Source organism: Ornithodoros turicata, chromosome 2, assembly GCF_037126465.1.
Source record: "Ornithodoros turicata isolate Travis chromosome 2, ASM3712646v1, whole genome shotgun sequence".
Taxonomy (NCBI): domain Eukaryota; kingdom Metazoa; phylum Arthropoda; class Arachnida; order Ixodida; family Argasidae; genus Ornithodoros; species Ornithodoros turicata.
This window is the reverse complement of record NC_088202.1, coordinates 150,317,546-150,342,175: the sequence shown is the minus strand read 5'-3', so window position 1 is coordinate 150,342,175 and position 24,630 is coordinate 150,317,546. Positions and strand designations below refer to the sequence as shown.

The 24,630-nt window shown below is 48.5% G+C and overlaps 1 pseudogene; it reads right to left on the bottom strand.

The window, feature by feature from the left end:
* Positions 1 to 1,533: 1,533 nt before the first annotated feature.
* Positions 1,534 to 3,319, bottom strand: LOC135385141 (uncharacterized; annotated as a pseudogene).
* Between the last annotated feature and the right edge of the window lie 21,311 nt (positions 3,320 to 24,630).

Genomic DNA, 24,630 nt, shown 5'->3' with positions numbered 1-24,630 from the left:
TAACCTAACCTAACCTAACCTAACCTAACCTAACCTAACCTAACCTAACCTAACCTAACCTAACCTAACCTAACCTAACCTAACCTAACCTAACCTAACCTAACCTAACCTAACCTAACCTAACCTAACCTAACCTAACCTAACCTAACCTAACCTAACCTAACCTAACCTAACCTAACCTAACCTAACCTAACCTAACCTAACCTAACCTAACCTAACCTAACCTAACCTAACCTAACCTAACCTAACCTAACCTAACCTAACCTAACCTAACCTAACCTAACCTAACCTAACCTAACCTAACCTAACCTAACCTAACCTAACCTAACCTAACCTAACCTAACCTAACCTAACCTAACCTAACCTAACCTAACCTAACCTAACCTAACCTAACCTAACCTAACCTAACCTAACCTAACCTAACCTAACCTAACCTAACCTAACCTAACCTAACCTAACCTAACCTAACCTAACCTAACCTAACCTAACCTAACCTAACCTAACCTAACCTAACCTAACCTAACCTAACCTAACCTAACCTAACCTAACCTAACCTAACCTAACCTAACCTAACCTAACCTAACCTAACCTAACCTAACCTAACCTAACCTAACCTAACCTAACCTAACCTAACCTAACCTAACCTAACCTAACCTAACCTAACCTAACCTAACCTAACCTAACCTAACCTAACCTAACCTAACCTAACCTAACCTAACCTAACCTAACCTAACCTAACCTAACCTAACCTAACCTAACCTAACCTAACCTAACCTAACCTAACCTAACCTAACCTAACCTAACCTAACCTAACCTAACCTAACCTAACCTAACCTAACCTAACCTAACCTAACCTAACCTAACCAACCTAACCTAACCTAACCTAACCTAACCTAACCTAACCTAACCTAACCTAACCTAACCTAACCTAACCTAACCAACCAACCTAACCTAACCAACCTAACCTAACCTAACCTAACCTAACCCAACCTAACCTAACCCAACCCAACCCAACCCAACCCAACCCAACCTAACCCAACCCAACCTAACCTAACCTAACCTAACCTAACCTAACCTAACCTAACCTAACCTAACCTAACCTAACCTAACCTAACCTAACCTAACCTAACCTAACCTAACCTAACCTAACCTAACCTAACCTAACCTAACCCAACCCAACCTAACCCAACCCAACCTAACCCAACCCAACCTAACCCAACCCAACCTAACCCAACCCAACCCAACCCAACCCAACCCAACCCAACCCAACCCAACCCAACCTAACCTAACCTAACCTAACCCAACCTAACCCAACCCAACCCAACCCAACCCAACCCAACCCAACCCAACCCAACCTAACCTAACCCAACCTAACCCAACCCAACCTAACCCAACCTAACCCAACCCAACCTAACCTAACCTAACCCAACCTAACCTAACCTAACCTAACCTAACCTAACCCAACCCATTGTTGTAATGTTGTACATGTTGATTTTGTGCTTCACAAAATGGGCAAGAACTTGGCTAGATAGTTTATTGCTGCAAAGCGCGTGCGATGACGTATTCTTCGTCTCTAACATACTGGTCAGAGAGGTCGACGACGACGAGCGGGTAGACCTTCTTTTCGAAATTCTTGAGTTGCGGACATGCTTTCCACGCGTATCTGTACATCCTGTGGTCGAAGGCCTCGTCGTGTGGAAACACGTCGTTGTTGCTGAGCACGACAACGGGCGTCCGGTACACCGGTAGGTCGGGGTTGTACTTTACGGCGACCATGTCCTGATCTCCGCCAAAGATCTTTTTTATGGTGTCCAGGGCCGCGACTTCACAGTTGGGTTCGTTCCAGATGAGGATGCGTCGTGCGTGACAGTCTTGGAGGGGAAAGTTTGTGTATCTATAAGAAAAGGCACGATTGCTCATGATTTTGTTGTTATCCAGAGTATTCAATCGTCTTCTTACCTGTTAAAGTTACGTATGGTCCCTCTATTCAACATGAATGATATGACAGCATCAAATAAAAAGTTTTTACCCGCGCTGGGAGGTGATACAATCTCCATACAATTGCGCTTGGGTACTTTTCGATCCAAGAGGTTATACAAGTTATTTACAAAGTCTTCGATGGCGTCGACGTTTCCGTCCATCTGAAAGTGCAAGAGTTTGAGGACGGCAGCCAGCGATTCTTCTCTTGACATGTAGTAGCTTGCGATGTCGCCGGCGGGCGAATCGAAAAAGGGCTGAACCGTGTTGGAGTACATGTGTATAAAGTCCAAGACGGTCCAGTGCGAGATTTCGTCGTTGAACACCTGTATAGCGTGCAAGAGACGCTTGTCGTCCCTTCATATGAATCGCAAGTCCTTGTCCGAGAGCCACATGGGCGTAGAGACTATGCTGAGTAGTGGGGATATCGGGTACTGCTTGACGATTTCGTATAAGTCCTCGACTGTTTTGTTACCTGCGCCCCGTCCGCGTTTATTAGTTTTGCCTTTAAGAGCTCGATGAGTTGCATCGCCAGTTTTAGAAGCTGTCCACCCGGGTGCATCAGACGGTCCGTGACACTCTTCGGATGTGGAATCTGGACCTTGACGTGCTGGCAACAGTGTTTCCAGTGTTCCTGAGGAACAATATCCTTGATGTCGTCCGTGTTCCATAGTTTCACTTCTAAGGTATGTGATCCAATTGGCTCCGGCCACTTCAAGACAGTACAGCCGTCTCGGGTCGGTATCAAAATAGAGGACGAGGTAGTAAAAGTCCCATGCTGTGCAGTCTGCAGCCCATGCGCTCGCGCGATTTGGTCGTCGATCGAGACCGGCGAACATTGTGCACGTGCAGTGTCCGTTTGTCCAAGAGCAGTCGTGGAGAACGTGGATGTGAGGGAGGGATCCGTCGGCGTGAAGGGAAATTGCAAAGACGGCTGCAGCTTGTCTGCGTCTTCGTCGCTGATGGTCGTAGTAGTCGTACATGCGTTTAGCAATTCGTAGAGCGCTTGCAGAGTCGACGACGGGAACGACATCGTGCACAATTCTTCTTCTTTTAAGAACGTCGCAAATACGTCTTGCCCAGCTCGGTGCGGTCCGTATATCTGCTCCCTCCTCTCCTGGTCCGCTTCCTGGTTCGGTTGCGGATCGTGCTGGTGTTCCATCCATCGAAGTACCAGGCGGCGAAAACACATCCAGGCCTGGGCCAGGTCCAAACTCACCCCTTTCCCAGCCCTGGCGAAGAGGTCGTCCAGGGTGGAGCGTTGGTGAATCTCCGAGCCGAGCGTCATCTCCAGGAGGTAGTGTAGCGGCACGTCCTCGGTCTCGATCCTGGCGGTCGTCATCCTGGGCAGAGATCCTCCTGGGCAGGTGTTGCATGGGCAGCTTCCTGCTGCTGCACTGAGTCTGACTGGTAGTGGAGCCCCCCTTATATACCGGTTATCGAGGTCGGGCGTCCATATATGGGCATGGGTGTTGTCGCTTTTCTAGTTAGTATCGAGGTCGTGTCTGGTCTATAAAAGCTGTTAGGTTAGGTGGCGTTAGTGTCAGTGCAGCTGTAGGCTGCGGGGAGTGCTGACGTCATCGAGGACCTGTCGAAGTGCTGTTGTTGTAGGTAAGTCAAAAGATTTAAAGGGTATATATATTTCATAATATGGACTGACGACAACAACATAACTACAGGATGGAAGAAGACAGCAGACCTTGCACTTGGTGGCCGGTAACAAGCTCCTACAATAATCTTTTGAACATGACGAATATTCAAAACCGAAAACACTATTTCTAAGTCGGTTAGAACATGAACAAAACCCGACACGATATTTTTACGGATACCTAAAAGAACACCGCCCCCACGTTTGCCACAACGATCTTTCCGATAAATAACATAATTCTTATTTAATAACAACTGGTTATCATTAATTTCATTTGTGAGCCATGTCTCCTTGCCAAATATAATGCGAGTTTTACACATATCAGTCAAATTTTCCACAATGTCCTCAACAGACAATAAACTTCTGAAGTTCAACACAAGACTTGACAGGGATGTGTCCAGTAACTGTAGCCCTCCTTGAATTGTCAGCAGCTGAATGTAGGCTAACGGACGTCGTTGGCGTTGCGACAGAGTCCTGATGCCCGTCAATTTCTTTCGATCCTTTTTTCGACGCGTAGCTTGGATCGCACATTGAAGCTGCATGTCGGCCTGTGCATTTCCTGCAACGCACCCTGCTCTTGCACTCCCTGGATTGATGATTAAGTTTAGTGCATCGGTAGCACCTCCGCTCAGCTCTGAGAATCTCCTTTTTCTTCGTTAACGGAATGTCAGAATCACAATTCTCCGTCCCATGCTGTGTTGACGAACAGAATGTGCAGCGTGTCTTCCCAGCCAAGTGCTGCAGTGCGGCTACTGAAGCTGTTGGCTGGCGTTTCCGGTCGTGAGAAGTCTTGTACTGTCCCTTGTCGTCGGTTTTTTGGGTAGATGTTGCCTGCTCCCGGCTTTCTACTTCAATTCTAACAAGCTGAAGTAGGTCTGACACCTTCTTCCGGTATTGCCTCACAGCAGGGTCAAAAATTCTTGCCGTTCCGGCGCTGTCTCCAGCTTGAATATCAGATGGGACTCCCACCGGGATGGATGCCATTGCCGATTTTCTGTGATATTGCAGCACAATGTCTCTCGGTAACGAGCGTAGCAGTACAAGGTACAGCAGTGAACAGTAAGAGTCTTCACTCACACCTAGGACATTCAGTCCGCGAATGTGGGCTTGGAGTCTGTCATAGAGCTTACGAAGCTCGCGTACGTCTTCGGACAATCGTACGGGACGAATATTCAAAAGCGCTTCCATGTGGTCCTGAATGATGGCAGTTTCCGTCCCATAACGTTGCTGCAACAACTCTACTGCGTCCTTGTAGCATTCTGCTGACAAGTGCAGACCTGCTATAGCAGCTGCTGCCTCGCCGACTAATACCGACTTTAGGTAACTGAACTTGTCACTCTAGGTCAGATCTTCGTTCTGATGGATCAGCCGTTGAAATTGTTCCCAAAAGGCCTGCCAATTTCGCTGCTTGCCGTCGAACTTCAATAACTCCAATTTAGGGAGTTTCACCTTGACTGCCGTCGATCTCGTCGTAGAAGTGGTCTGTATTCCAGCTTGTACAGATCCATTCTTCTTGCATTTCAGTCTGGCTATGCAGGTAATCACACGGTCGTTGTATTCATATGTGCGCGTAAAATCCTCTTCGCTCTGTTCGATCTCGCTGTGTTCGATTTCAGCGTCTACGTCGTTAAGTTGCTGGTGACACGCTTGAAGTCGTTCGATCAACACATCGAGAGCGTCCAATGTGCCTTCTCCAGTCCCGCTCAGTAGGCTGTTGGCTTCGGTGATGATTCGGGTCACTTGGGACCGGAGCACCTGACGTTTCTTCAGTAGATGAGACATGGCGTCCGCCGTGTTCGATTCCATTGATTCGCTGCGTCGTTACCGTTTCAGCAGTGTTCGTCGATCAGAGTCCTTTCAATACCTTCAGTCCTCGAACATCCCGGTTTTCGGCACCAAAAGTTATGTGAAATCGTTCGTTGGGAAGCTTCGCTCAAAGACAGGGACTCAAGCATTCCATCGCAGCATCATTTATTTGCGACCATGTCTCACGGTACCCGAACCACGAATGACAAAAGTAAACACCAAAAAAACAGTTCACGTGCTCGCCCCCCACCCGCACGATCGTTGTCTTCTTCCCTTTGTAACACGTTTACAACTTCAGCCCAAAAATGTTACACGCAAAAATGTTCTAACACCTTTTTTGTATTGTTCGCTCGAAGGGTCGAAGGGTATTGATAATTCTCTCGGAGGTCTGCCTCTTCCTCCTCCTCTGCCGCCGCCGCCGCGACTTGCTTGTTCTGTCACTCTCAACTGTTGCAGTATGTAGTCGTGGTCGCGTCGGCCCAAGTCTGCTTCTTGCCGCAGGTTTTGTATCTGGCTCGCACGGCTTTGGTCGGCTGCTACTCTTGCCTCTTCCGCAACGACCATTTGGCGCTCCGCTTGCTCTCTTGCCTGCTTCGCTTGTCTGAAGGACGCCACGGCAGCTTCTGGGTCGTCCGCCTGCATTCCGGCGGGCGTTGGTTTGGGAGGAGGCGGTATCTGGTTGCGCGTCCTCTCACCCACGCTGCCGGGCACCGGTCTCAATAGCGTTTCGTCTGGATGCGTCGGAGCCCACACGAAACTCGGACAACCTCCGTAGGTACATCCGATCTCGGGTCCGATCAGTTCTCCTTCGCCTTGGTTGCCTAACCTGAAATCGGCGCACGCGTTGTAGGATCTGTCTATTGCCGCTGTCCTGTACGAGTTGGTACTGGTGCTGTTGCGTGGTTGATAGACGACCAATTCGCTGTCCACTTGCCAGAATGCCGTTATGTCTTGAAATTGGTTCTTGGACGAGACGTCGTCCTTGTGGTGCTTGGACACGGCCATTTTGCCAAAGTTGCAAGTCTGTTGACAGGGTCGAACGGGTGCCGCGCCCAGTCCGGTCTTGGAGTGGATACGTTCGATTAGTCCGTAGTAACGATCCTTATGTCTCAATTCCACGTCCTGGGTCATCATGATGTCCATGTTTCACAAGTTGCCTCTCTTGGTGGGATTTTTAAACGACGCTCGCAGGTCGTCTGCGTTGGTGATGGATACAACGTTCTCGTGTACGGTTCTTTCTGTCGGTACAGCCAGGTATGCGTTGGACAGGTTGAAGTGGTACTCGTAGTTGATGGTGGGCATTCTGACGTGGCCCTTGAAAGGAAACACGTTGGCGTGTTTCGTCAGGTGCGGCCAGTGATTGTCGCCGTGTATCAGGATCGCTTCGTATGCCTTTGCGTGTCTGGGCACGCCCATGCACGTAGGTATTTCAACGCGTTCTAGAGTTGTCGCGTCTTCGTTTATGGCTCCCCAGTAGCTCTGTGTCATCTTCTCGCGTGCAGGTTGAAAGAGAAAGTCCTGGTCCGTTACGGTCACCGGGTTGCCGTTTCGAAACTCGCGGGCACTACGGGTACGGTGTCGAAGGAGTGGTTCAGACCTATTGCCGTCATGGTGTACAGTAGCATGTCCGTGTTGACGGGCTGCACGATGCTCGTGCCCGTCTTACAAGGCGTCCGTATGCCGTGGGGCGTGACTTTCACTGGAGATGCTCCCACGTTTACGCTCTTGAATTGGTACAGGGTCTTGTGAAAGAAAGGATATTCGACGGGCAAGTGGATCATGGACGTCAGGAAGCCTTCGATCTTGGTGTGGTCGCCAAAAGTGATGGGGCCCGGCTGCGTCTTGAACGCCCACGAAGTTAATATCTTGGAATCGTTAAACACGAGCAGGGAACCTTGGCCTTTCGGAACTCGTAGTATCTGCGTGACCATACCTTCGTTCGTGGCGCTGCCAGATCCTACTCCTGCTCCTCCCGGATCTCCGCCAATAGGCCGCAGAGCACGGGAAAGAGATTCTCCTTGTCCGGCGTCGATGGTGTCTTCACCTCCGGGAGCATCGGTTCGCGATCTTCGCTCTGCTCTCTCTTCTTCTTCTTCTGGCGCCACTCGCTTCCTACTGCGCGTGTGCATGCCGTACACAGGGTGTCCGTCGACGTATCGTTCGAACAGGTGCTTTCCTCCCAGGCGAAGTCCTCCGAGCACAGAGTGGAGAGATCCGCGTACCGCAATGTCCGAGGCAAAGTCTCCGAGGGTGTGTCTGTCGGCCGAGTAGATATCTTCTGCTTCCTGCGCTCGTTCATAGAGAAAGTCGTGGTGCCGTGCGATGCAGTCGTCCTCGTCCACTGGCTCTCCGTTCCGAAGCGGGTTCCCGGGTCCCAGGTAGCGGTGGAATGGCAGGTGCATTATGAGCGCGACCCTCACATGCCTCCGCCTTATATACTCGAAGTCACGTGTTGCTTCAAACTTTCCGAGCTGAGTACTTGCCGAAATCCCGAAGAGATTTGACCACCACCACCAAGCCACTATTGCAACTCCGTTTCCTATTCAAACGAGTGCGGTTTCGGGCGAGAGAGTTGCATTATGGGAAGGTGTAGGTTGCATCACCTCTGCAGGTAGAAGTCTGGAGTGGCAGAGTATATAAGTTTCTTCCTTCCGGGAAGTGATATAGCTTATCCGCCCCTATTTAGATGACGACAACCTAACCTAACCTAACCTAACCTAACCCAACCCAACCCAACCCAACCACCTGCTCTGGATTGGAAGAAGCAATTTCTCAGCGCTCCGTACGGTCACGGCCTTGGTAAAAAAGTCAAAGTCCTTTCACTAGCGATCAGCCAAGGGCTCATCCAGCACGCACACAGGATGGGAAGCAATGATTTAGCAACATGATTTTGACATACGGCCGCAGTAAAATGCCAAAGTCCCTCACCGGCGATTGGCCGATTGCTTTTTTACGCGGCCATGACCCTAAGGGCCCCAATGAATTGTTTCTCGCCATCCAGAGTGGGCGCTGAATGAGCCCTGGGCCGATCGCCGGTGACTGGACTTTGCCATTTTACCGCGGCCGTACGCGAAAGAGGCCGACGAAGAATCGTTTCTTCTGATCCAGAGTGGGCACTGGGTGAGCACTGGGTCGATTCCCGGAGACTGGACTTTGCCATTTTTACGCCTCCGTGCTTTGCGGCGATGTCAAATCGTGTTCCGTATCCAGTGGGTGCCGCTAGGCAGCAGCATCAACACCTGTACGATGTACATGCGGCGCCTTGGCATTCCCCCATATATAGCACAACAAGATGATCAGAGTTGCACAAACACTTGAGCATCATCGTCAAACAAGCCACTTTGGAATTTTCCCGCAGCCGCAGTGCCGGGAAATTCAACGGGAAATTCGTCAATTCCCATCCAGAGTGGGCGCCGGACGAGCTCTTGGCCAATCTTTGCCATTGACTGGACTGCCATTTTTCCGCGGCTGTAGCCTAGGACATCGGCGGGAAATCAGCTTTTTCTGCACCCAGAGCAAGCGCTGGGGTTAAGCCTCCCAGGCGCCAGTGCCTTCGACCACCGCGCCCTTTTCAAAAGCGAATACCTTGTTCCGCATCCAGAGAGGGCGTGGTGAGCTTGGATAAGCTACGCTGGTTTGACTATGCTTTGCGTGCTGAGTGGGTAGCGTTATATATAGTCTAATAAGATGAAAAGCACTGTATAAGCGATCGACAGTCATCGTAAAACAAATGCAGCCAAAGTGCTGAGCTGCCGTTTCTCGCTTATTTCTTGCTTTAGGAAGATGAAACTTGGTACACGACTTCTAGGTTCCAGTGGCTCTGGCAGGCTGGACCGCCATTTACCTGCTACAGTGATTTTACAATCACGGCCCTCAATCAATGGTACAGCCTTGTAGGTAGGTAAGTATGAGTGAGGCTCATGAAACAGCTTTGTCGAGACGTGAACCTTTACTGACAACAATTTTCAAAATACAGCGTTCCACCACAACTCGGTACACGCCCACTGCGCCTGGAGCGCCACATGATATCTCGGTCGCAATAAGCCGTGCATCGATGCTGACGATGACGGCGCAATGCTGACGCGTTGACGACGACTGGCATCTGTACGTCGCTACACCCCTTTAAGTAATATCCACAGGATCTCCGCCCCGCCAATGCCTGCACAAGGTTTTGAGTCAAAGGATAGGAAATTTATTCTTCAAACATGCATTAAAATTTCACGTCTCTTTATGAACAGGTGCGGGAGGGAGGGTTCAAAACCTGGACACGAGTGACGCATTTCTGGTGTCCACCAACGCGTCTGGGGCGTTGTATCTATCTGCCGCATCCCTCGGCATATCTACATCTGGGTGCATTACTTGAATAGAGCTAGTATCCAGGGATCTCGAGTGAAAAAATTGGCGGCCTGGGGCAATCGGTGAGGCAGTGAAAATTCGAATACAGGAGGCGCTCAGCCTCCTCTACACCCACGTCAGTGGCGCAGTCACTGCTAAAATGCGAATGCCGAAGCCGGTCGGCGTGGTTTTCCAACGCCGGCGGGCCCGTTTTCGTGCTTCACACTTTGTTTGCTCCGTCGTCTCTAATCCTGTCCGCGTCGACTTGCATCGCTTCGATACAACTATCATCCCCTCGTTTCCCGTGAAAAGATTGGCTCTCCCGACCGATCGGTGGGGGTGTGAAAATTCCAATACCGGAGGAGCTGGGCATCCTTGCTACACACGCCACCTCGAGCCACTCGATCGTCGTTCGCCCCAACCGCGCCCATGTGCCATGGTTCAATAGAGCATTCATCACTGCGCAAGACGTAAAAAAATTAGGGCCAATTTCTGGGACCGCTAAAATTTGACAACTGCAGATGGTTGACGACTTTTTCCCGCGCCGACGGGGCAGTTTACGAGCTTCGTGCTTTGGCTACTCAGTCGTCTCCGATCCCGTCCGCGCCTTCGTGCAGTGTTTGGATACGTCTATTGTGCCTGTGTCTGCAGTTAAAAAAGTAGCACCCTGACTCAATTCGTAGGGCCATTACTGGAGACGGTCGGCATCTGATTTCTATGCACATGCACGGTGCTCGTATTGTGGCTTCCTCCTTTAAGCGTCTCCCACGTCGGTGCGCTGAGCTGGGCGACCTTACCTTACTTCGATACAGCCTTTCTCCCTGCGTCAGCGGTAAAAATTAAAGAAAAACACGAAGCAAGGCCCAGGTGGTCAAGTTGTCAGGTGGCCAGGTTTTGCACAGCAACAGATTTTGCACACGACCTGACGGCCGGGACTGCCACGGAGTGAGCCTCACCTACTGCACCGAAGCTGACTTGTGCAAACTCCAGCGAATCCATGCTACAATGATATGCAGTGGATCTTGTCAAGTCTGCTACTGGGTGCTGCCGTTCGATAGGAATCTCGTTCCCTGCCTCTGCCGTACCAGAAGACTAGGTTAAAAATGAAAGTGAACCCTGGGTGACTTCGTAAGTCCGTTAAAAATCGAATACTGGAGAGGGTCGGGCGTCGTTTCGTTACACGTCAGTGGGGCCCGTTGGCCGGCTTCCACACTCTGCCACTCCGTCATCACTCGTCCCATCGGCGTCTGGGTGCCAGGGTTCGAAAGAGCTTTCATCCCTGCGCCAGGCGGAGGAAAAATTGGGACCACGGGCAAAATTCTAGGACAGCTAAAATTGAAATACTGGATGCGGTCAGCCTCTTTTTCCCAGGTAGGCGGGCCCGCGGCTTTCGTGCTCCGTCCCTTGGCGACTCCACCGCCTCTTATCTTGTCCGCACCTTCGTTCACCGTTTCAATACGTATATCGTCCCTGCGTCTGCAGTTCAAAAGGTAGCACCCTGGGTCAATTGGTGGAGACGTTAAAAATCCATCACTGGAGGCGATGGGCACCCAATTTCTACCCATATGAATGGTGCTCGTCCTGTATCCCTTTCCTTTAGCGTCCCCCAACATCGTTTCGTTGAGTGCAGCGACCTTACCATCCTTCGACACAGCCTTTTTCGTCCCCTGCGTCAGCGATAAAAAGAAAAAAGAAAACAAAACCGCGAAACAAGCTCCATGCGGTCCGCAGCAACCGTTCAAAGTTCACACCGGCCTGATGGCGGCACTGCCACGAGGTTCTGTCTCACTTATTGCGCGCGGGCGCTTAGGTGAAGCCGACTTGTGCAAACTACAGCGAATTCGCGCTTTAATAATATCCAGCGATTCTCGGCCCGTCTGCTTCTTGGTGCGCCGTTGGATGGGGCTCTCGTTCCCTGCGTCTGCCATATGAGAAGACCAAAATAAGAATGAAAGAGAACACTGGGTCAATTCGTACCCTATCGAAAATGTGTCTAAGAGACCTCTCAAAATTTGCTGAGAGGTCTGAGAGAATCTTGAAAGGTCTGGTAGGACCCTTTAGCACTTCTGAAGGGTCTGAGAGGAACTTTTAGAGAAAATCTGAAAGACATTGTAGATCATTCAAGTAGCCCTGAGGGGTTTGGGGGGACCTCTCAGACAGCTTTGTGACAGTGCGTCGTGCAGCACCTCCCAGAGCAAGTTGCTACATGTTTTACACGCCGCGGGACATGCTACCTCGTCCGCTTTGGAAAATAGTTCGCAAGATTTCACATGTTTGTGCATTATTCCTCCAAGGAACACGTGCCGTGATAACATTGTATTGCCGTTCCCCCTTGAAGCTATTGTTCTTGCAATCCATGCATTATTGCACTGCACGCAAGTGGAAGCGTTTCGGCCAGTCACCAGTGGTTCAATCAGTCTGTTTTGAAGCGTTGAAGTGTGAGGACGTCGGCAGCGGGTCTCAAGTAATTTGCATTTTGTCTTCGGGATTCTAACTGTTTTTGAGGTACGTAGACGATGTGTCAAATATGCTTTTGTGAGTGACAGGCATTCCTGTTCACTTTACGCTTTTACCACTGTTCGCAGACATGCATTATGAGCGCCGATAGGAAGACTACCAACCAGGTTAGGTTACCAATGGCACTTTGTGCCAAACGGTATGTTATATATTTCGATTCCTACACACTGACTTACACTGACATTTTGAAATTGTATTTCTTACAGATGAATCTAGTACGAAGCGACAGGTGGTACGAACCCAATCTCGCCTGTTAGTTAGTGTCTTACGCAAGTAAGAGAAACTAGACGGTGCATCGCGAGTGCTCAATTATACGAAAAACAGACGAACTTGATCACCGAGAAGCAGAGTTCCTCAAGAATATTTTTCATCGCCGCTGTACGAACATAGCGAATATGTGTCCCATGAGTTCACGCTTTGTGGAATACGACAGTATGTGTTTATGATGACTGTATGCTTTCGTAGACATGTAAGTGCTAAATATAGTTTCTGTTGCTGCTATTTACCATTTCGTGTAGTTTCTTGCGCACGATCCTTCAACAAATATTAGATATTCACAATTCTGCAAGACATTTAAAATAACTGTTAAATAATCTGATAGCAGTGTGCATGCCTTGAGTGTATCTGTACAATCGAAGGAACTCAATATATGTGAAGTTTTGTGACATGTGCTTGTCTGTATCTATCTCTGGTGTCTCATAACACTGTATGATTGTACCGCTCCGACGACAGGTACAGCGTAGATGGCAAAATTGAAAATTGATGTTCAGATGTCAGATCTGGCTGGGAATTAGCTTCTGAGAGGTCCTGTCAATCTGAGAGGTCCTCTCAGCCGGAGAGGTCAGCATGAGAGGTCCACCAGCCTCAGAGGCCCTCTCAGGCTGAGAGGACCTCTCAGTCACACAACACATTTGACTTGAGGGGTCTTTTCACTAGGGTAGCGCCGTTAAAAATCAAGCACTGGAAACGGTCAGCCTGGTTTTAACAAACATCAGTGGGGGCTGCAGCCCAGCTTCCACGTCCAGCCACCCTGCAGTCATTCTTCCCATACGCATCTAGGGGGCGTCTAGGGATTCAATAAAGCCTTCCCCTCCTGTGCCAGGCGTAGAAAAACTTGGGACCCCGGCCCAATTTCTACGACGGCTCGAATTGCAATACTGGAGACGGCCGGATTCTTTTTCTCAGGCCTCTTGTTCCCAGTTTCATGCTCTCCGACTCTGCCATCCATCGTCCTACTCGCGTCTAGAAGGAGGTGTTGGAGGCAGATCTCATGCCCTGTGTTTGCCGTACAATATAAGAAAGATAAAAAAATAAAAGAGAACCCTCGGTCAACTCGTGTGGCCATTAAAAAATCTGGTGCTGAAGACAGACAGTCCGCCTCATTTTAGCAAAGGTCACACACGCCTTGAGCGTAGACGCTGACGCCGATATCGCCTCAGCTATTGCACGCAGGTGCTTAGGTGAAGCCGATTTGCATAACCTCCAATCAATTCAGCGTTTAATATCTCCCGTCCCTCTATATCAAGGCCCACCCGTGTACTGGTGCTGACGTTCGACAGGACGTTCGTCCCTGCGCCTGGTGTGACACAAAAGGTAATAATTGAGCTCTGCCTTTTATTCATGTCGGTGGGTGGCCCTCGCACGACCAAGTGTGGTCATCGGCGATCGGCCGGTGGCTCCGCACAGCGCTCTGCCACGGACGGGGAACAAAAAACAGCGATTCAGCGTGGACTACGAGGAGTACGATGGCGAGAAAAAAAAAGTCCGGCCGTCGGCGAACGGTTGAGGGCACGTCCAGCACTCTGCCGCGGACAGCGTGTCAGTATCGACTATGAGGAATACGAGGGTGGAAACAAAACGACAAAGTGCGACCGTCGGCCATCAGCCATGAGCCCCGCAGCACCCTTCCACGGTCGGGGATAAGGAACAGCGATTGAGCGTCGACTACGAAGGCGGAAAAAACGACAAAGTCTGACCATCGTCGATCAGCTGGGGGCACGTCCAGCGCCTTGTTTCCAGACGTGGAGAAGGGACGATCTGCCGTCGGCTCCGAGGAGCATGACGAAAGCAGAAGAAGCAACAAAATTCCAGCGGTCGTGCGAACGACCGTGGGCCCACGCCGCACCCTGTTTCTGGACGAGCGGAAGTGACGACGTGCCGTTGTTTCGTGCCCCGTTTGCGAATGTCGAGAAGGGACGATCTGCCGTCGGTTCCGAGGAGCATGACGAGGGTAAAAGAAGCGACAAAGTCCGGCCGTCGGTGAACGGCCGAGCGAACGGTCCTAGGGAATGGCTAATTTCATGGTGTTCACATCCCTGTGTGATGCAGGCAGCCAGTGGTCATTCCCTACTACTCCCATAGAGCCATTTCCCAAGAATGAAAGCATGGCTTGGAGTCGAGCTTCTCAATAGTTGTATACAACCCAGTCAGCAGGTGACTGTTTTGCCGCTACATACTGTATTGCGAGCTGGATGGCTACCAATGCTGCTGTTGTTGAAGATGTTTTGTGCAACAGTCGTGCCATTCCCTCTTTGCTGTACAGTGGAACCACAAAATCAGATGCTGAGCCTGATGCCGTTGTCGATCCATCAGTGAAAATAGCAGGTTAAAAAGCGATAAAAACAGGGCTGTTTGGTGGTAAATTCTAAAACTGATAAAACCCGAGTGCAGGGAACACGGACAGACAAAACACAGACGAAGCACTGCGAAGCACTTTTAAAATAGCAGTGGTGCAACAGTGACGCTCCATCATAGATAGACAATGCTGTCTCAGCAATGCAGTGGGCAAAGTGGACTTGGGATGGTACGTGTGCTCCAGGCACGGAGATGCAAATACGGGGTAGTTCTGGAGTCCAAGGGGGATGCTGAGTCACTCTTAGAGGTTGTGTTTTTGGCAAGTTGCGCTGGTAAGGAGCGATGACTTTGTAGAAGTCAAAATTTCACAATCTGATTTTCCGTGCTAGGGGATGCAGATTCAGGTGCAGGTAGTGGCGCACTCCCAGTAAACCATAAATGTCCCCGGGATGACTGCAAGACATCCTTAGCAGGATATATGGACTACCTGTGGACGTCCACAATCCTCCCGATGATGTCAGAGTGGACATCATGGATGTTAAAACAAGGTTAGGTTCCATCCATGTTAAAACACATGGATGTTAAAACAAGCATCCATATCATGTCACTGGGATGTCTTTCAGAGACATGATCTGGTACATTGTTGGGACGTTTTTTTTATGTTATGCTACTTGTATATATTTGAGCAATATCATGATGCAAATATGTGGTTCAGCGTCAAATTTTATTGGTGCACTGACTGAGTACAGTAAGACAGCTTTTCATAAAAATACTCTCGACTAGAATGAATCAAAATAAGATAGGGAACTACAATAGTACCACAGCAGCGAGGAGCTTATACATATGCTGGGTTTATAAGCATTTTTAGCAGACTGGAGACAAAAATATGCAGGTTGTGTAGAGAACGAGCCACATTGTACAACATAGCATGTAACCAGAGTAGCAGAGGCACTGCCGTGGAAACACACGTTTATGGGTGTGTTCCCTATTGACGAGTGTTATCAGGTTTGATGTGATTGGGGACACTGTCTTGATGCTCATGTTAACAGGTGGAGCTGCTCTCATACTAATATTAACAGAGCTGTTCAGGTTCATGTTAAAACTACAGCCTTTCTGATGCTGATACTAACATAAGGGCTGCCTTAATGCTGATGTGACACAATAGCTGTATTGATGCTGGTTATGGCAATCTTGAAAATGCTGCTGTGTGGCCAGCAATAGCAAGCTATATTCACCGCCCCTCCCCTTCGCTGTCTACAGGCTTTCTGAAATGTTCTGCGAAGTAAGCTGCTCGTGTCTGGGGAAGATGAGAACCCGCAAATACCCACGCGAAACAGTAGATATAGCAGCAAGAAATCACTTTATTCACCACTCACGAGTACGTACCTGAAAGCATCCCCATTCATCATCAACACGCCTGAGCATTCGTCTCACGCAGGCACAAAATTCGCAATGATCGGACGATGAACAATGAAAAAAAAAAGCACATAGATTCTCACTTCCGGAACAACTTGTCTTTCTCAAAGCATTTGCAAATCTTGTAATGACGTGCATGAGTCTCCGCCACATTGAACACAATGCTTGCGTCTTTCTTCCTCGTGCACGTTGCGCCATACACGCCTAATCTACAAGAAATATCTTTCCAGAAAACACGATGACAGCATAGCCATGTGCAGTAGGTGTCAAGACATATACACACCGTATGTACAAAGTCGCTCAGTTTCATCTTGCGTTCCACCTCCCTGTTGTTGGTCAGATTGCCTGCAAATGGAGTGCAATCTACAATGACAATGCATGGCACAGCCGAACATATTGTTTCATAGTTATATTGATTACACACCTTACACGGCGAAAGTCCTGATGGCGAAGAGCGATTTTGGCTTCAGATACAGGGCCGCGTCCTCACTTGACATTTCAAACGAGCCTGACTGGTCTGCTGTGGGTTGGCAGAAACATTTCCCCTTACGGGCTCTTTCTCAGACGGGTTGCTAGAACGGCAGCATAAACTGGGAACGACAGTACAAACCCTCTAATAGCTGGGTCAATCCACGCCAAGTGATCCAATGATGTTGCTCGACCATCATGGATTTCAATTAAAAACAACCTTTTGGCGGCTCCATGAATGTGGCGCTAGAGTAAGGATGGCTACTTGCTTTGACCGAGACTTCTCCTTCTGGAACTTTTCCTTCAGTTCACGTAGCAGTGCCCCGTAATCAGATGAGACACCTTGCTCAGCGCTCACGTCGGAAATGTTGACCCTTAGGGAAGACTGAAGTCTTGCTTGAAGCGTCTTACGGGCTTGTTCCAATTTCCTTTTCGCGTACGCCTGCCTTCTGCTCAATGCAAGTTTCCGTGTGACCGGACTTTCACCTAAGGCAGCGAATGAAGCATTGAGAGGGCTAAGGTGTTCAAGCTCTTCAACAGCAGACGATGCTACAGGTGGAACGGCGCACTCTGGGCTTGCTTGTGCCGGGTCCAGACGTGAGGATTTGGCTTTCATGTAGCACTTGGGACTCAATCTGTCGCCAGGAACCAGGCTTAGGCCAGCAGCCGAACTCGCAAGGTTGTTGGTGATCACGTTTGTTCCCCTGGCTTTCTTTTTTTTTGTGGACGTCAAACGGATCGACGCAGTTTTTCGACGCGAGCATAATTGTATACCCCTTCGTATACAGGTAGAGGTGGTGACTACAGATAGTCCTCATGTCCTCTCTTTTGCACTTCGACCGAAGGCACACTATCCTCTGCGTCCTGCTGCTCAGGTCTCCGAAATCCTGCAGACTGGCCTATGCTACGAAATTGCCCTTGTGACAGCGAAGGGGTCCGAAGCTACATGGTGACAGAACGTTGCTACTTTGCCTGCATGAAAAATAGCACACTGTACACAAAACGCACGTGTAGCACACTGTACACAAAACTGCAGAATATTGTGACGTCCCCGACATTTGCGAAAGAGAGAGAAAAAATAAATAAAATAAAACAAAGCTCGAAGTGGTAGTGGGATGGTGAGACGCTGCATAATACAGTATGGCATGTTACCAAACACGGCGGAAAGGATGAACAATATATTACATTAAACAACAGTAAGCTAGGAAAAAACGTACGGAAACTGAGACAATACTTGCCTTTGGGGACATCCGCCACTCGGACCTGTTCCATGTCGTGATTGACACTACCGAAAAAGAAAGCTTGCTTCGCCTGTCGCAAGGCCGCGGTCATAAACCAGACAAGGTCAACCTGCCTTATCTCAACAATCCCTTGATAAAACAACGACCCTTGCCTATCATAGGTGTGCCCCATAAACCACGAAGATGGGAGAGCTGAGGACGGCGGAAACGCAGCCCTTCCATACCCCGCTGTCTGCGAAGCACTGCGTCTATTCTTAACAGCCCAACATCGACAGTCATATGTGTATTCAATAATATTTATACTCTATAGGTCACATGTCACAAGACAGCTCACAGGAGCTCACAGGTCACAGGACAGCTCAAAGACTTACGTCGGTGACATTTTGGCAAGCAGCAAGACAGGGCTCTACGGAAACGTTCAACGCCCTGAATAGGGTAGACTGAAACTGTGCAACGCTCGTCGTGCTTAATTAATGCTTAATAACAAAGATAATTCGTCCCTTTGTTTCGATAATTGCCAGAATCTTTGCTATTTCCTTCTCCAGCGCTGCCCCGTAGCGACCAGTCGTGATCGCGGTGCGGACTCTATGTGCAAAGTACGTCGTCAAAAAAAAAAAAAGAAATCATAATTTCGTTTTAACAAAAAGTACTTTTCTAATTTTTGGTATACGCATTCCGGACATCATCGTCTACATTTCTGTGAAACTCGTGTTCTCCTACCTCGTTAGGGACATGGAGAAAAATCGTCCTGAAATATGAGTTTTTTAGTTTTTTCGTAGATTTATGCAATTTTTACTGGTCTAAAATTGCTGAGGATGGCGATCATAATTTTTCTCCATGAAGTTCTTTTTGTGCACTGTCCCGCTGTAAAATTTCGCGTCTCTAGCCGCAGCGAATTTTTAAACAAAAATTGTCGAAGTTTGTAAGTTCTCGCTTCGCTTGCAAAGACGCTACTGTTGCCACCGCTTGCTCCACATCATCGACGATTAGTTCATTTCGAGGAGACCTGTTTCGGAGCCATTACTTCCAAATTTCAGCTTTCTACGCCTAGTAGAAGCGGAGCACTAGGCTACCAAAGTCAACATGGTTTTTGGTCACGGCGAGATATTTGGAGCCCTCTAGCGGCGAAACTCTTCAGAATTTTGGATTGATATTTAGTGACGTATCTATCAGAGACCCCACCAATCACCCAGAATTTTTTAATTGAAATCCGTGATGGTCGAGCAACATCATTGGATCACTTGGCGTGGATTGACCCAGCTGCAGACATAGCGGAACAATAATACGCTCGAGATCATGCGTAGCACTCGTCGCGATGAGAAACGTCCGTTAGAGCCAAAGCAAAGCGAACCAGCGCCAAGCCAACAAAACTGCGCATGCGCGACTGACAGCGCTGGCTGGTGGCATGGTGAACAGGCAAGGACGCTGGAGTTCGTGTTGGCATGCAGCCAATGCAGCCATCGCGGCCCAAGAAGCAAAAATACGAAACTGTACACAATAATTTTTGTCAATTTAAACTGAAAAATATTGTATCGGGCACGTGCCTGGTATCATGCATATCTAATTCCACTGAAGTGACACTCACCCCACATTACGTCCAGAGCAGAATGTCAAAATACAATCCTCAGGACGTCATGCAATTGACAGCCTTTGTGACACTGCCTATGGATGTCCTAATGATGTTTAAATTGGACGAGGACGTCTGGACCAGATCAGGGCGTCCATGGGCTTTTTATGGTTTATTGGGCTATTTCTTGTGTTCAAAGCACCTCTACAGGCAGTTCTCTATCTTCTGCTGTTGCAAAAACATTGGAGGTGGCTGGAGGTACCCCGAGGCAGATTTTCAGACCTCTTGTTAAAACTCTCTGTAGTGTGCTCCCTGCTGTGTTGCTTATCCCATATAATACAGGTAGATGGTAGGCCACCATTTGCCGAATAAGAGCCTGATGTACCGTAAGTAGGGACCTCGTTGACATTCCCCTACGGGAGCCTGAGAGACGACGAAGGACGTTGACCCGTGCCTCAGACCGCTACTGAAGTTGTTTTATGTCAGCAAACCATGATAACTCTGCATCAATGACGACTCCTAAGAAGCGGTGATGAGCCACCCTCTGAATTGGCAGACGATTGAGGGTCAGTTGAAGGCCCTTCATTCTTTTTCAAGTAAACGGGAGAAATACAGTCTTCTCGGCAGACCCAAACACAACAAAACCTCCCGGGGTGTTCCTGGTGGATATCCCTTCACGGAAATTTGGATGTCCCTGGGAGAGAGACATTTTTCCGACGGACGTCCCCCACATCTCCGAGTGGCCACGGTTCGGACTTCCCACATATATTCGTCGTCTGTCCTCACAGGATGTTACATGGAGATGTCTGGACATTGCACGGAGCTAGTTATGTACATGCAGACGTTGTGTGGATATACAAACATCTGCAGAAGAGATAGACATTTATCCTCAGTTTTCGTAGAAATCGGCATTTTTCTGCCTGCCCTTTTTTTTATCCTCGCCTCCGCACTTTTTAATTTCTGTTGCTCCTCTTTCTTTCTCGTACATGCCATGACGGAGAACGAATGCAGCGTTTTCATCAGAAAAAAAGTATATATACAAAATCTCCGACAGGACCACCCAGTCCCAGAAGCTCACTTCGAAAGGCAGTGCCATTTCCTTCCAAAGAGAGAACAGATACCATATCCTGCTTGTCTCGCGAGCATCCCCATATTCCAGATACCTTCTCGCCTTTGAATCAAAATGATGGGTGAGTTGTCTAAGCTTAATTCGATTATGCACGCATACAACAACGAAGTGAGAAATTGCTCGGTGTATTAACACGCTATCAAGAGAACGTCTGTGTTTCCTACTGGTTTTGGTTAGATACATGCAGCTGGTACATCGAAAGTCAAACTTCTCAGTGCTAGATGCCACCCGTTTCCCTCTATCCCACAATAAATGATCCGTGTAACTTCCCGACAGGGATCTAACTCGGACAATTCTTGAAACAGCCGCGACCGGACATCCTGTGGATACATATCCTGGGACGTCCATGTATGAGGCTCCCAGTGATATCCGACGGATATAGATTTCCGAAGATGGACCTTGGGATCTGTTTCGAACGTCCACAGGAGAAAGTGTTCTGTCTGGAACAATGCCTCAGTCCGGGAGGAAGGATACCGCACAATCTATCGCATTCTGGAGTCGCTGTTGCAAAGGAGGCAATTGCAACCCAGAGGTCCACGTACATATATAGTCAGCGTAAATGCTGACGTAGACGTTCTTGGGTAAATGGTGCGGTAAGTCTATCATGATTACATTGAACAGCAGCAGAGGCCTCAGGACCATACCTTGCGTCACTCCACTGCCGAGGTCGTGATAATCACTGTTCCCGACATCGGTCTGTATGTACCTTCCTTGGATATCATCAGCAATCCACCGCAGAGCCCGACCCCCTATCTCCCGAATGTACAGGCCATGTAGCACGTCGCCGTAGCTCACAGTATCATACGCTTGTTTAATGTCAAGGAAAGTTGCCAGAGTAGTTCGGCTCTGGGCGCGTTCGCGTCCAACAAAGGTGACTAGGTCCAAAGCACCATCCATAGTAGACCTGCCCTGTCGGAAACCAGATATACATTCCGGAGGCATGTACTGGCTTTCTAGGACCTACTCTGTCCGACCTAGGATCATTTTTTTCCATTACCTTACACAGGCAGCTTGATAAGCTAATTGGTTTGAAAGGTGCTATATTCCTGGGAGATTCTCCTGGCTTCAACAAAGGTACCAGTTTAGAGATTTTCCAGCCAATTGGGAGCTTGCCGTCGTTCCAACGCTTATTAATGACACCTAACAATGCCTTCAGACCGGAGTTTCCTCCAACGATATGTTTATATGTGATACCGTCCGGACCTGGGGAAGACTTGCTTCGCCTTGTTCGTATAGCTGTCTCCAGCTCTGTTAGCCTGAAAACATTGTCGAAGGCCTATCGGGGCGCTATCGGTTAGCACAGTGGTCCTTGTAGCATTTTCCACAAATGACTCGTATGCACGCGTCAGAGAGGAGGTAGATGGCTTCCTCATTAGGTTACAAAACTCGCAATAGCTAGACCTCAAGTCGGTATTGAGGTGAACAGCCAGAGCCCTGAATGGGTACGATTGTGTAGTATGTACTGTTCCGAGTGTCTGCATTACCTGCCGTAGGCGTGTCGTAGGTGTGAATGGTGGTAGTGATGAACAGAAATATCTCCACTGTATATAGTTGAAACACTCGTTACAAGCGCCGCCGTATTAGAGGCTGGAGCCGACACGCTTCCTGATAATCGACTTGATTTCCAGTTCAGCGAAACCTCCTCTCTGCTCTGCGTCGAATCGCTCGTAGTGCGTTTACGAGCGTATGCGTGTTAGCACAGCAGCGACACAGAAGTCTTCCTGTGTGGTTGCATCAGCTACATCTATAGGTGATCTGGTTCTATAAAGCCTCCAGTCCACTACACAGACGCGGTGATGTCGTTTCGCAGAGCCGAACATATTATGTCTAATCAGAATGGGCATATTTAAGGAGTCAGCGTGCGTAGATCATTCAACGTGGCGTGCGATATCCGTGGAGCAGATCGTAACATCTATTGAGCTGTGACAACGCAGTCGGCGAAAGACAGTGGGTGACCAATTGTTGATGGATGTGAGGTGTAATTCTTCTAATAGTGTTTCAAAAACTTTGCCACAAGCATTACTGTACCTGCCTGATTCCCTACAATACACTATGGGCGTTGATATCACCACACACAAGGAAGGAGGAGCACCAGTCAGAAAGTCTCTTACCGGTTCCACTGTTACTTCTGCGTGCGGCATTAAATATGCGCTACTCACTGTAACGAAGAAGTTGTTGAGTCTAATGCGGCACGTCACGTATTCGAAGTCTTCGTCGGTGGACGCACGTAGGAGAGCACAGATTATGTCTTTTCTCACACGTAACATGGCTCTGCTGGGGTGATTCATCGAGTGAGAGTGGTATGTCTCATAGCCTGACATCCTGAATCTGTAGGTTCACTTAGAGCCAGTACTGGAAAACGATTACGATGAACGAAATTGCGTAAGTCGTCCAACTTCTGCTGCAGAGTATTACAGTTCCATTGGAATATAGTGGCAGATTTCATCACTTCAGCCATATATGGGTTCGTTGGACTTTGTCCGAAGGTGTCGCGCTAAATGTACGAACGACACCTTTGGAGTAGGCTCAGGACTGCCGATTCGAATGGCAAGATCAACTTATTATACGTCGTGCATTTCCGGGAAGCTCGTCCAATGCACATAACTGGCGTAAAGCAGCGATGGATTGGAGTATAGGCGCTAATCTGTTGGCCAGATAGAGTACCCTCCGAAAGCGGCGTTTCTTATTCTTTTTCATTTCTTTTCTCTTCCTTTTTCTTGTGTGTGTGCGTGGGGGGGGGGGGGTCGTTTATGTATGTGAGTAGCCGATTTGTTCGCAACATCAACATCATCAACCGCTCTCCGACCCAGTTAAGACGAAGGTTGTCGTTTTTGCGCTCGAAAAGTGCGTAGTTGTGGTTTCGGCTTATTTCCATAGAGAAACTTGGCAATTTATATCTCAAGGTACGTTCGGTTCTCAGGGCGTTTAATGAGGACGATGGATTTGCATAATGACTAGCTCCAATACTACCATGTCGCATTCGCCAGAAAACATATAATTTTATAAGTTAAATATTTATTTTCAGCTAATTAGTCGTCCAGTAGTTGCATACACTGTATACAGACAGTCCGCCTGGCCTCACAGCAACCCGCCCGTCAACATAGCATCAGCGCTGCTCTCATAACGTTTTTATAAAAAAATATGTGTCCAATAAAAACAAGTCCCTATATATGCTTAATGTATCCCTTATTGTGAAGGGCTCATTATTTCGTTCCCCACGTCACCACCAGCAATGGAGCAGGGTAACGCCCCTGGCGATGTAAGTCCCCATTCATCATCATAAAATAAAGCTGTTGTTGTTAATACATGCTTCGGCTAGCAATAAATACATACATAGAAATAGAAATAAAGATAGATAAAGATAAATAAAAGTAGATAAATAAAGATAATAAAGATAGATAAAGTAGATAGAAATAGATAGAAATAAAGGCTCGCCGTACAACTACCGACCCATTTCACTAACCAGCGTTCCTTGTAAGATATTGGAACACATCCTATACAGACATTTAGTCCGCTTTCTTGGGCATAATTCATTTTTTAGTAATTGCCAGCATGGTTTCAGGAAGTCTTTCTCTTGTGAAACGCAGTTAGTTTCCTTTGTGCACGACTTGAATTCGGCCCTTGACGACGGATCCCTGACCGATTGCATATTCTTGGACTTCTCCAAAGCATTTTACAAAGTGTCACACCAACTTTTCTTGCACAAACTTAACGCGCTGAACGTTGACACCAATATTCTAACTTGGCTTCGCTGCTTCTTACACAACCGCGTGCAATACGTAACGGCTAACGGCATCGATTCTAACTCAACTTCTGTACTGTCAGGTGTACCGCTGGTTCCGTTATCGGTCCTTTGCTCTTCCTAATATATATTAACGACTTACCACAATGTGTCTTTTCCTCCAGTATACGACTACTTGCCGATGATTGCGTAGTTTATAGAAAATTTCAT